This window comes from Scophthalmus maximus, chromosome 2 (genome assembly GCF_022379125.1).
Source record: "Scophthalmus maximus strain ysfricsl-2021 chromosome 2, ASM2237912v1, whole genome shotgun sequence".
Lineage (NCBI taxonomy): Eukaryota > Metazoa > Chordata > Actinopteri > Pleuronectiformes > Scophthalmidae > Scophthalmus > Scophthalmus maximus.
In genome coordinates, this window is record NC_061516.1 from 24892440 (window position 1) to 24905000 (window position 12561).

The following is a 12561-nucleotide window of genomic DNA, read 5'->3' on the forward strand; positions in this document are numbered from 1 at the left end:
TTATTTATACTTTTCCACTGGAAAACTATATGATGGCATCACAAATTAAAAGGTATTCAGGCAGTAATGGGTGACACACAATGCAAGTAGGCAGCATAGTCAAAAAAAAACACAGAATAAGAGAGGTGGGGCTGATTTGTCAGCTTTACCGTTTTTTGTTGTTGTCGTTGTTTTATCATTATATCGGTGTGTAAAATAGGCCAAATTTCAATATGCTGAATGTTGGTGGAAAATGACGTCCGCCCTTAAAAGTCTATCTATCGCTTGACCTCCAGTGTGGACTGTGTGTTGAGCCTCCTTGGGAAGGTGTGTGTGTGTGTGTGTGTGTGTGTGTGTGTGTGTGTGTGTGTGTGTGTGTGTGTGTGTGTGTGTGTGTGTGTGTGTGTGTGTGTGTGTGTGTGTGTGTGTGTGTGTGTGTGTGTGTGTGTGTGTGTGTGTGTGAGGATTTGAGTAAGGGACAATGGGGCCCCTGAAAGCCCGTCGGAGTCCCGGTCTCCTGACCTGTGACCCCCCTGGAGCTCTCGCTGTGTCCTGACGCCTCAATAATTGATGTGAGGGAAAAGGGACGTCCCGCCTTGGGAACAACGCTCTCACCTGCGCACACACACACACACACACACACATCCTACCCCCCCTCACACACACTCATACCCTCCCTCACGACACGTTCACACACACGCAGGCGTATTGATTTTGTTAACCGAGCCGATGCCGCCGACACGCGGGCTGAGTGGCAGGGTTTAGGAGGAGGAGGAGGAGGAGGAGAAGTCAACACATCCTCCCACACCTCTGACCGTCTGTCGGCGAGCGATGGGCGCGTCCCCTTATCCCGCCCTCGCAAAATGTCTGGCCGGGACCTGTGCGCCCGCTCCGCGTCAGCTTGTCGGCCTGCTTCGTGTTCACTCTGTCGCACGGTCTCTCGCCTGAGAGCTGCTCGGTAACAACTGCAGCGCGACGCCGCCGGACAGCTCAGGCCTGTTCGAGGGAATAATGACGGCACATGCTACTTACCTTAACACCCATCCGCCCAAACACACACACACACAGTCTAACGGACTCATACACACACACACACACACACACACAGTCTAACGGACTCATACACACAAACACACACAAACACACACACACACACACACACTAACGGACTCATACACACACACACACACACACACACACACACACAGTCTAACGGACTCATACACACACACACACACACACACACACACACAGTCTAACGGACTCTCAACACACACACACACACACACACACAGTCTAACGGACTCTCAACACACACACACACACACACACACACACACACACACACAGTCTAACGGACTCTCAACACACACACCGGATCCTCGCCGCCTCCCTCGGCCCCAGGTGTCCCCCTGACCCGGTCTTTGCCGTCTTTTGTCCGTTAAGTACCAGTTTACAATATTGATGAGGCCTGGAGGTTCCGGGGCGGCAGCAGGACACGCGGTCCGGGGGCCTCCTCACACGGTAAATGTGCTAGAGTGGCTTGTGTATTTAAAGCCCCGCATACCTGTCGGGGGTCGTGACTTGTGTGCTCGTGTGTGATGTCGACCTTTGCAGTTCATGAGTAGCAGGGCGCCGACACATTTTCGTCTCCGTACACTGAATTAGAAATAAAGGGACGACTCTGAGGTTGTAGTGCCGAGGTTTTGCTCTACTTATTTCACTTGATTACAAGAATAATGGTCCTATTTTTACTTAGTCCCCATAATTATAGGCGTTTAAAACATATGTGACCAATTTTAAGGTCAAATTAAATTATTCCGTGTATGGGTTCTTGCTTTCTGTCCCTATAAGGAAGAATAGAGTCCTCAACATATGTTATACCTGGACACACACACACACACACACACACACACACACACACACACACACACACATATGCATATATGAACATTTCAAATCAGTTTGAGATGAGCCTCAGTGGCTCTGCGACACTTTCAGAACTGGTTTTAAGATCTTATTGTCGCTGGGCTCACTTGTGGTTTTAAGACACAGAGCTCCCGGTTCAACAGAGCATCACCTCACCTGCTCAAACAAAAAAAAAGATTGTGTTTTAGTGAGATGTCTGCCTCCACTCCCAAGTGGGCCAATGTGTCTTTAGTGGTGCTGATACCATAAGAGAACATCTGCAGGCCAAACCAGATCCAGAGACACCTGAGGCAAATAAGATACCTTCAGGGTCAAGTATGAAGATGTGGACTTTGGATTAACTGGGGCAATAATGAGCTAACTCTTTTTAACCACTTACAAAAACGACATTGGAAGTTAAAGAACAGATACAAACCACGAGAAGTGTTATGGCCTTTCACTTTACCTCTCGCGTTTCCGTTAAAGATGAATCGACAACAGGGGAAGTGGGAGTCTGTGATGCAGCTCATCGGATGTTGAGATCACGACCTGAGGGTTTTTTCCCGTGGACCACTGATCCTCTCTCTCTCTCTCTCTCTCTCTCTCTCTCTCTCTCTCTCTCTCTCTCTCTCTCTTGTTTGGTGTGGTCTCAGTTCAAATTCATCCAGGATCCCGAGATCAGACGAATGAAGCAGCGCCGCAGCCTCTCAGCTGTCATACAGCACAAGACCGTTATAGCCTGAGGGTCAAAACACACAATTCATGAACGCCCGCGGAGCAAAAGACGCCAGATTAAAGGCTCCGCATCAAATGGAGAATCTGCCCTATTGAATATCGACATATTTTTTGTTGTTGTTTTTTTTCTTATTATCAGAAAGAAATGACTAAGATTTAGTCCCGGGGGTCTTTCTCGGAGATTGGAATTCATCCCACTGTCAGCTGAACGACCAGAAAACAACCACAACCTCTAAAAAATGGAGATCACCTTGTGGAATGTGGAATTCCTCTTTCGACAAATGGTTTTGAAAGTGTGTTTAAGTTTTGGCTCAGGTGTTGCCCCCCCCATTCCCTCCGATTGTACTTCTAGTAATCTGAAATGCAGTTGCAACGGTGAGTGACTGACAACATTTTCCACATCACATGTGAGAGTGTGTGTGGGGGGGACATATGGGGACGGATATTTTTTATGACAGATCAAGTGTGAAATTGAAATGTTTTTTCGTTCCGTTCCGGGGGTGTGTGTGTGTGTGTGTGTGTGTGTGTGTGTGTGTGTGTGTGTGTGTGTGTGTGTGTGTGTGTGTGTGTGTGTGTGTGTGTGTGTGTGTGTGTGTGTGTGTGTGTGTGTGTGTGTGTGTGTGTGTGTGTGTGTGTGTGTGTGTGTCGCTGACCTTGTCTTGATGTGCGGCCGCTGCCAACAGCCTTGTCAAAATTCAGATATGTATTTAAACCTGTGCATATTCTAATGACACGTGAAGGAAAGGGAGGGAGGACGCTGTGGCCTTCAAGTGTCGGGAGACAAAATGTCTGTTTCGACTTTTAGTATTTTTCGTGTTGAACCTGAAGGAAAGTGTCTAATCTTTGGATTATTACTAATTCTAAATTTATTACTATTCACTTTCATTTATCCGCTTCATATGGGATATTATTATATATTCCTTATTGTGATCTTGTTTATTTATTTTTTATTTAACCATTTTATACTCGTATACGATGCTCTTTGATATAAATATTTCCTCTACGTCCTACAAAGGGCTTTAATGGGTTTCTCATTTTAATTATAACTCCTTTTTTCACTTTGTGCTTGAACTTGAAAAAGGCTTTATAAATAAAATATATGATTATTATCATTAGGTAACACATTAGGTGCTTTAAATGAATGGAGAGGCAGGTTTATTTACTTCTTTGTCGTCCCGATGCATCTGACCACACATTATCTCCAGCGGACGGACGGTTTGACTCTTTCCAACCCGGTCGTTCATAAACTATTCACAATGTGACTCTGGCCTGTGAAGTCACTTCCCAGCCGCCGACCCCGTGACCCTTTGTGCCGCCTCTCAGCTCGCATGATGTCAGTTGCCCACTGGCGTCGTTGCCATGAAGGAGTTTTTCGGATGTCGTCATGGCCGAGGGGAAGTTTCTCCAACGGACAGGCGAGTATGAATATTTTAAAAGGAATTTTTTTTTTCTTCTTTCTGTTTTGTCATTTCAAATGTATTTTAATGATCAAATCATTTGGACAGATTTCTTTTCTCTCTCTTTGTTTTGATCATCATCAGCAGATTTCGGGTTCAACAAATGACATCCGACCTCGTCCTGCTGTTATTTAAGAACAGTGATCAGTCAGATGAGTCACGATGCAGGAGGAAGCTCAGGAGTCATCGCAGGTATACGCTTCAGTCGCCTCGACATCTGCTCCTGGGATTAGTAAAATCTCTTGTATGAGTTTGGAAGCCATGAAAAAAAAATAAGCAGATTGGGTAAAAGTCACAGTTGCTTTCAGCCTCAGATGTTTCACTGTATCGTGTTCTGATCGTGGAGGGACACGGGTGAAACTTTATACAACAACCACTCACTTTACATGTAAACGTGTGTTTAACGTTGGACTGACTAATTTAATTTTCCACTAATCAACAAAAAAAGAAAGATTTTGGAGGATTTTTACTTTAATTGGCTGTATTATTTCAATTTTTTTCATTTCAATTAACTTCAATTGGTGACAACGCGTCGTGTGAAACAGCAAATTACGGGCGGCACGGTGGTGTAGTGGTTTGACGCTGTCACCTTCCGGCAAGAAGGTTTGGGTTCGAATCCCGGTTCAAACCAACCAACCCTTTCTGTGTGGAGTTTGCATGTTCTCCCCGTGTGTGCGTGGGTTCTCTCCGGGTTCTCCGGCTTCCTCCCACAGTCCAGAGACATGCAGAATGGGGTCAGGTTCATTGGAGACTCTAACTTGACTGTCTGTATGTGGCCCTGTGATAGGCTGGCGACCTGTCCAGGGTGAACCCCGCCTCTCGCCCAATGTCAGCTGGGATTGGCTCCAAAACAGTCAGTCCAACATCAAACACACGTTTAAATGTTAAGTGAGTGGTTGTTGCATAAAGTTTCACCCGTGTCCCTCCACGATCAGAAGCTTCCTCAGGAAGTAAAACTGAAGTTCCTCTTAAGCGATAAATATTCAAACCACCTTAATTGGAGCCAGGCGGCTCGGTGTAGCTACACCAGATCAAATATGACTTTCCACGTGGGCATTCGCCGGATTCCTATACTCCCAAAACAAACGTTGTAAATTTAACATGGCCGCACTTGCTTTGGGTCTCTCCCCCCCCGACAGATTCTAATCGTAATGCTCGGGGAGATGACGCCGACGGATGGGTAACGTATAAAATATTTACTGTCGGGGGGCGCTGGCTGGCGGTGACATACACGGCATCAATTTAACATGGCCGCCGCGCAGACAAAAAGCAGATACCGCGAGGGGAACTCTTCCCGGCGGGTCGGGATACGGACCGCCGGAGAGGAGAAGGCCGCGGCGGCGCCATTTGATCTCTGCTCTTGTTCCTGTGTGCAGGAAGTCGGGCAGAGGGCTGCGGCGGTGAGCGGTGGTGTTGCCTGTGTGTGTGTGTGTGTGTGTGTGTGTGTGTGTGTGCGTGTGTGCGCGTGTGTGTGTGTGTGCGGTGTGCAGCCGTTTGCATGCGACCACATTTGTTTGTGCATGTGTGTGTTAATGCAGCTCCCTGCACGCATGCTTCTTTCTTTCTTTCTTTCTTTGTGAGTGTGTGTGTGTGTGTGTGTGCGCGCGCGCGCGCGTTTTTGCCTTAAATTACGGGTGCTGTTTGTTGAGTGGTCCAGTGGAGCGCACAGTGACAGATGATGTAAATTATTAATTGCAGTCTTTCCTGTAGCTGAGTGTGGTGGGCCTTGTCCTCCTTCTCTCTTCCCTCGCTCGTTCTCTTTGTCCCTCTCGCTGCCATTTCTTCCTTTCTTTGGCTCTTTCTCTCGAAACGTCTGCCTCGTTTTTCTCCATCCAAGCCGCTCCGCGCCGCTTTCCACCATCTTTATATCTCCCTCCCTCATTCGCCGGCCGTCCATCTCCATCTGCAGCCATCAGCATCAGCTCAAACAGCTGTTGTTCATGATAGAAAAATGAAATATGCCTATGGGTTCATGCAGCGTGGGCAGATCCAAGACCAATGACGTTAGGATGGATGGTGGATAAACACATGAACAGGAACCTTCATCCTCTCCGCTACACGTCTCCGACCCGGATTCTGTGATGTCGCACGTCAGCTACTCTGCGCAATGACACAAGGAAACTTTATTGAAACACAAATGTCAGAGGCGGTGGCAGCGCAAGGCACGGACGGTGGCTGAAGGCAACGTTCATATGTCGTCACATATAGTTTAAGTCATCATGTTGAGTCCACTGTCAACCCGCCGCCACGTTGTTTTCTTAAGCTGTGTCCATATTTACATGCATTTCAGATTGTTCAATCTTTGTTATCTTAAAGGGGCAGTAATCGCCTATCGCCCCTTAAAAAAACACCTGCGCTCTTCTCTCTTCTCCTCCCGCAGACTGACAGAACATCTGTGACGATCGCAGGACGTCACCCCGTCAACTGGATGTGCTGCAGTTCTCTCAAAGATGCACACGTTGGTGCTCGGACAGGGATCCAGGTTGTTTTAAGGTGTGTTCAAGTGCAACTCTTCCAAAAAACTTGTGTTATTAAGTTACGCCGAGGCCCAAACGGCCTGCGACTTTCTGACCTCCAGGTTCGAGTCTCAAGCTGTCCAGTCCTCTGAACGCCTCCCTGCCTCCGTCCGTCTGAACAGCTGCAGCGCCGACGGATGTGGAAAAATGGGACGAGGGGGTTGAGTGACTTTGCCTCGTTCGCTCGCCGCCGACACACTCTGGATCTCGCCGCTTTACACTTTTCCGTCCAACGCCCCGGCTGCCAGCTCGGGGTGCATCACGCATCTCGCACATCGAGAGGCTGCGGCCGCTCCTCTGAGTGCCACAACGTGTTCGCTCCCCCTACCTGCAAATGGCCTCCACCCCAACACACACACACACACACACACACACACACACACGCACGCACGCACGCACGCACGCACGCACGCACGCACGCACGCACGCACGCACGCACATACACACACACACACACACATTCCTGATGCAACCCTGGCTGGACCATCAGAAGTGCTCTGTGTGTGTGTGTGTGTGTGTTTGTGTTTGTGTGTGTGTGTGTGTAGTCATCATGTGTATTTCAGGACGTGACAACACACCTGCTGACGCCATGAGCTGGATGAGGGAAGAAAGAGAGAGAGAGAGAGAGAGAAAAAACGTTACCTCACTGCAAAAATATGTAAAAATGTTACGTCTCATCAATATTTCACTCGTCCGTGTCTCGTCGTTGAAATCTCAGAGGAGGCGCCGGGCGTTTCTCACAATATCCCAAAGTGAAAACTGTCCTCACAGCCCCGTGCATCATCTCCCGTAGTTTCACATCTGTCCCTCTGCTCACACATCTGTCCATCAATGTCTATGAGACTATTTTTCTTCTATTACAGATTAAAAACTGCCGTGGTCGACACGACGGCTGCTTGGATCGACGTGAAGAAGGCGAAAGGTTCGATCTCTTTTAAATACAAAGTCCAACTGAAATTCCAATTTGTTTTCACAATAAAAAAGCCCACACACGGCACATGATGTTATTATTTAAAAATGCGCAATCTCCTTAATGGATCTTAATAAAGTGCGTGATGTGATTAATCACATGGAGTCTTGTGATCTTATCCCATCGGTCGCCTGCGCTCGTGTTTCACAGTTACGCTCTCTAGTGCTATCATGTGTTTTCATTATGTATTTTTAATCATTTTCTTTTCCACTTCCCAAATCAAAAATGTATCTTTCCATCCATCCTCTCCATCTGACTTTGACCCGCTGAAGGGGGGGAGGGGGGGTGTTAAAGGTTTGCCCCAGACTGGCGGGGCAGAGGACGTAGGCACCTCTTTTCTTCATCCCCTGCCCTCGCCTCTCAACCCCCCCCCCATCTCCGGGTGCCAGTGTCCTGTTTACTTTTTCATGAGGCCACTCACCTGGGTGGCCTCACCCTTCTTCTTCTTCTTCTTCTTCTTCTTCTTCTCCTTCTTCTTCTTCTTCTTCTTCTTCTTCATCTTGTCCGTCCTCCTCTCTGCTGCTTCTTTTTATTTCTTGGTCCAACGTAAAACTGCTTCTTCCTCCTTTTGAAGCAGCACTTACAGTTATGTGATGTAGAATATTACATTCACCTGGTGCCAAGATAGTTTGCACATTTTGCATTTTTTCTGACTCAGAGGTCCTTCTTCCTCCTCAAGAATCATAAATCAATAAGCAGTACTGGCTAGAGCTGCAACGGTTAATCGGTTAATCGACTAGAAATCGACTACTAAATTAATAACAGATTCTCTTTTTGTGGACCGAAGCCATTTATATTGGTCCATCATTTTCAGGCTCATGCAGTAAAATGCGGGCGTCTGGTATCAGACGCCCGCATAGCTTAGAATAAAAGAACAATGACCCGTGTATTGTCGACCTGTCCGTTTCATCCCAACCTCCTCCTCCTCTTCCTCCTCCTCTTCTTCCTCCTCCTCCTCTTCCTCCTCCTCCTCTTCCTCCTCCTCCTCCTCCTCCTCCTCTTCCTCCTCCTCTTCTTCCTCCTCCTCCTCCTCCTCCTCCTCTTCCTCCTCTTCTTCCTCCTCCTCCTCTTCCTCCTCCTCCTCTTCTTCCTCCTCCTCCTCTTCCTCCTCCTCTTCTTCCTCCTCCTCCTCCTCCTCCTCCTCCTCTTCCTCCTCCTCTTCCTCCTCCTCTTCTTCCTCCTCCTCCTCCACCTCCTCCTCCTCCTCGTCCTCCTCCTCTTCCTCCTCCTCCTCCTCCTCTTCCTCCTCCTCCACCTCCAGACTGTGCGGCTCTGAAACAATCGCCACCTGACTTCCTCCCCGGGGAACTTTAGCACTTAAAGGTAAACTGAACGTCATAATCTTTATGTCCTTTACGAAGGCAGTAGTTAAGCAGAGCATCTGCATTATGTTCTAATAGTTTTCTTTATAGGTGCATCTGATAAAGTGGCAATTGAGTGTAGCTACGAAACGGCAGTGACACAATTTGGCACGACTTCCCGTCAACAGAACCTGAATCGGCAGGAGCTGGTTTTCTGTGTCGCGGTGCCCATAACACACTTTTACTCTGAAAAAAAGATGGATAGAATAGAATAAACGTATCACTAAAATTAATGATTTTAGTTTTATTTTAAAGATAAATATTTGATTGGGTAGTTGTTCGGGGATCCTTCGTATCAATTTAGGTCCAAGACCATGAGTGATGTGTAAAGTACACACACACACACACACACACACACACTGATACCCTCAACCAGGCACAGAGACGAGCAGAGTGTCTATTGATTTGTGGATGAACATCGATCACATGCACAATTAATTGTTCTTTGAGGCGTAGCGGCTCCGATCATCATCCAACTTCAGGTGCAGATCGATACAGAGGAGAGACAGGAGGAGGGAGGGGGGGGTGAAACATTGTTTTACATTCAGGGAAGAAGAGCAACGTTTGGGATATATATACTGAAAGTACAGTAACCCCCGAGGTGAAAGAGGAGTTCTGATCTTTTACTTAAAGTTCCTGTACCACAATATAAACTGAGGCTAAAGTCTAAAAGCTGCTTCCATCATTTTATTTGTGTGTGAAATTTATGCTTTGTAAATTTTCACAGTGGGACGAAAAAGAAGTGTGATGCTCAGGTCATTTAAATCAGGAGTATCCTTATTACAGATTCAACAGAATGACATGTGATGATACATATCGTAATAGAGTCGTTGGCGCTCATGGACTCGATGGGGAGATGGTGCGGTCGGGGGGAATGCCCATTCCAAACTTCATATATATAGATCTACATATATATATATATATATATATATATATGTATATAGATATCCAGATATCAGACTCAGATTTAAAAAAATCTGTGAAGAACAACCAACACTTCTGCTGCTCCACTGGCAGGAGAAGCGACGGGGGGGTCGAGGGGTCGGACGCCTGCAGCCGCTCTCTGCCTCTGGAGCTGGTACAGGAACACAGCTGCAAAAAGGGCAAAAATCAAAAGACAACTTCAATGCAGCCTGCAGGGCAAAAGAGAGTGTAATTCAAATGTGGCCAGAAGTAATAATTGAAATCTACCCCGGAATAGTACGGAGGCCGGTGGCGAGGCCAACGAATCTTGGGCTGATGCTTCACTCTCAGCTCTTGGCTTGAATGGCAGCGTGGACTTAATAAACCCGGCGAGAGAAGGAAAAAAAACAACGCAACACAAACAATGAAGAGAGAGAGAGAACGAGAAATAAGAACCCAAATTGCCCCTCTCTCTCCTCAAAAACCAAACAACCGCCAAATCTCCGAAGACTCTCTGTGAAATTCAAATTCTCCCCGCAGCCAATCTCACCAGGGAGCGAGGGAGGGACGGACGATGGAGCGGAGGCGGACGGCGGAGTGATTGCACGAGGAAAAGGGATGAAAAAGGGAAAGAAACATGGATGTGGATGACGACGACGATGATGATGATGATGATCACGACGTCGAGCGCCCCCCCCCCCCCCCCCCCCCCCCCCCCCGTCAGCGGGGACGGAGGCGACGCGAGGCCCGAGCGCTGCTTACAAATCATCCACGAAAGGGACGAGAGGAAAACATGGAGAGGTGGGCCGAGAGACGAGGAGGGATGGAGGGAGGAAGTGAAAGATAAAGTGAGCACGGAGACGTGACTGAGGACGACAGCGAGCGAGAGGATTCGGCGAAACGGAGCGCTGAGGAGAGTGAGAGGACGGCAAAGTCCCAGTAATCATCTCCTCAACTTATCTCCCTTTCACAACAAATCTCTCTCCTCTTCCTCCCCCTCCCTCTCTCCCTCCATCTCTCCCTCCATCTCCCTCCATCTCCCTCCACCAGGCTTCCAGCTTCAGAGGCGAAGCTCCATCTGATCAATAATGGATGCTGCTGTCTCCTACACTGCTGGAGAAGGGTCGGCACATTAGGTAATGCAGGGGCTACATTTAACTGGATGGGCTTGTTAATGCGTCCCGCTGGGGAAACACCCTCCCTACGCCATCCCCTCTCCCCCTTCTCTCTCTCTCACACACACACACACACACACACACACACACACACACAGAAATACACTTGCACACGCTAACTCACCCATCCAGTCTGCTCCCTCACCCGCTAATGTAACTTTTTCCACAGGAGGAAGAGGAGGAGGAGGAGGAGGAAGAGGAGGAGAGGCGGCGTCTGTGGATGATGGGTGATGGATGGATTTGTTGGAGGGACACAAGGGGGGTTGAGCAAGGCGGCGTTCTCGTCGCCACGCTTGCTTAGCCTAAAATATATATGTATGTTCTATATCATTCTGGTCACAGGCGAAGAAAAGGAAATGAAAGAATTGTGATATTTACTAGTTAGAATTCTTTCATCGTGGCGATGAGATCACGTCAACGCAGCGACGCGGAGGACGAAAAAACGTCTGCGCCACTTGCGTCGCCCGTTGGAGTTTTGAGTGTTTTGAACCCAAAGCGAAAGATTCGAGCGCCGCGATGTGACGAAAGCCAATCGGCGTCGAGATTCTCCCGGACGCCCTGACGCGCACGAGTAAACTCGAAACGATCCTGCAGCAAAAACCGTCGCGCGCGAGACGGTTTCTGTTCTTTTTGAAAGTTCTTGTGTCTGTTCAAGTGTCTCTGTCCATTATGTCCACGGTCTTGTACCTTGGACTTCTCCTATAAAAGACACACCGTACATATAACGTACATGTAAACGGTTTCGTGTCCATCTAAAGCCTCTAAAGCTGGACACACGCTGTGCGGTTTTTAGAAACACTGTACAAGTCGATGGATGGAAAGACAGAGCTCACAGTTTAATGTGAGCTCCCACTGTACGGTCCGATTGACCATGTCATGAGTTGACTGCTCCCACCGGACGTACCAGAAACATCCACTGCTGACTTCTGTCTCTGGTATGACGGACATGGTGGGAAGAGGAGGAAACATCGAACAGGCTGACCTCCATGTGTTCTGACCTCCATGTGTTCTGACCTCCATGTGTTCTGACCTCCATGTGTTCTGACGAGGCCGAGTTTTTGGAATTCGACTTGAGACGACGCTTCGATGGTGTGAGAGCCTGAAGACGACCGACCAAACATCTTCTGACAGGTCAGAAATTCGTCTGATCGCTCATATCCTATTTCCAGCTCGAGTGTGCCGACCGGCTGCACGGTGGCGTAGTGGTTTAGCACTGTCACCTCACAGCGAGAAGGTTCTGGGTTCGAGTACCGGTTCAAACCAACCAGGGCCTTTCTGTGTGGAGTTTGCATGTTCTCCCCGTGTTTGCGTGGGTTCTCTCCGGGTTCTCCGTCTTCCTCCCACAGTCAAGAGACATGCAGAATGGGGTCAGGTTCATTGGAGACTCTGAATCGACCGTAGGTGTGAATGTGAGAGTCAATGTTTGTCCGTCTCTGTATGTGGGCCTGTGATAGGCTGGAGACCTGTCCAGGGTGAACCCCGCCTCTCGCCCAATGTCAGCTGGGATTGGCTGCAGCCCCCCTGCAACCCTTAAGTGGATGAAGCGGTAGACGATGG

General features: G+C 48.3%; 1 long non-coding RNA gene across 1 annotated transcript in view; it reads left to right on the plus strand.

Moving 5' to 3' along the window:
• Positions 1 to 1273: 1273 nt before the first annotated feature.
• Positions 1274 to 12561, plus strand: part of LOC118301296 — a 46224-nt gene continuing 34936 nt past the window's right edge. Inside the window, exons 1-3 of the long non-coding RNA XR_007030422.1 lie at positions 1274 to 4271; positions 6460 to 6572; positions 6658 to 7517. This is a non-coding gene — a long non-coding RNA (uncharacterized LOC118301296). The remainder of the gene's footprint in view (positions 4272 to 6459; positions 6573 to 6657; positions 7518 to 12561) is intronic.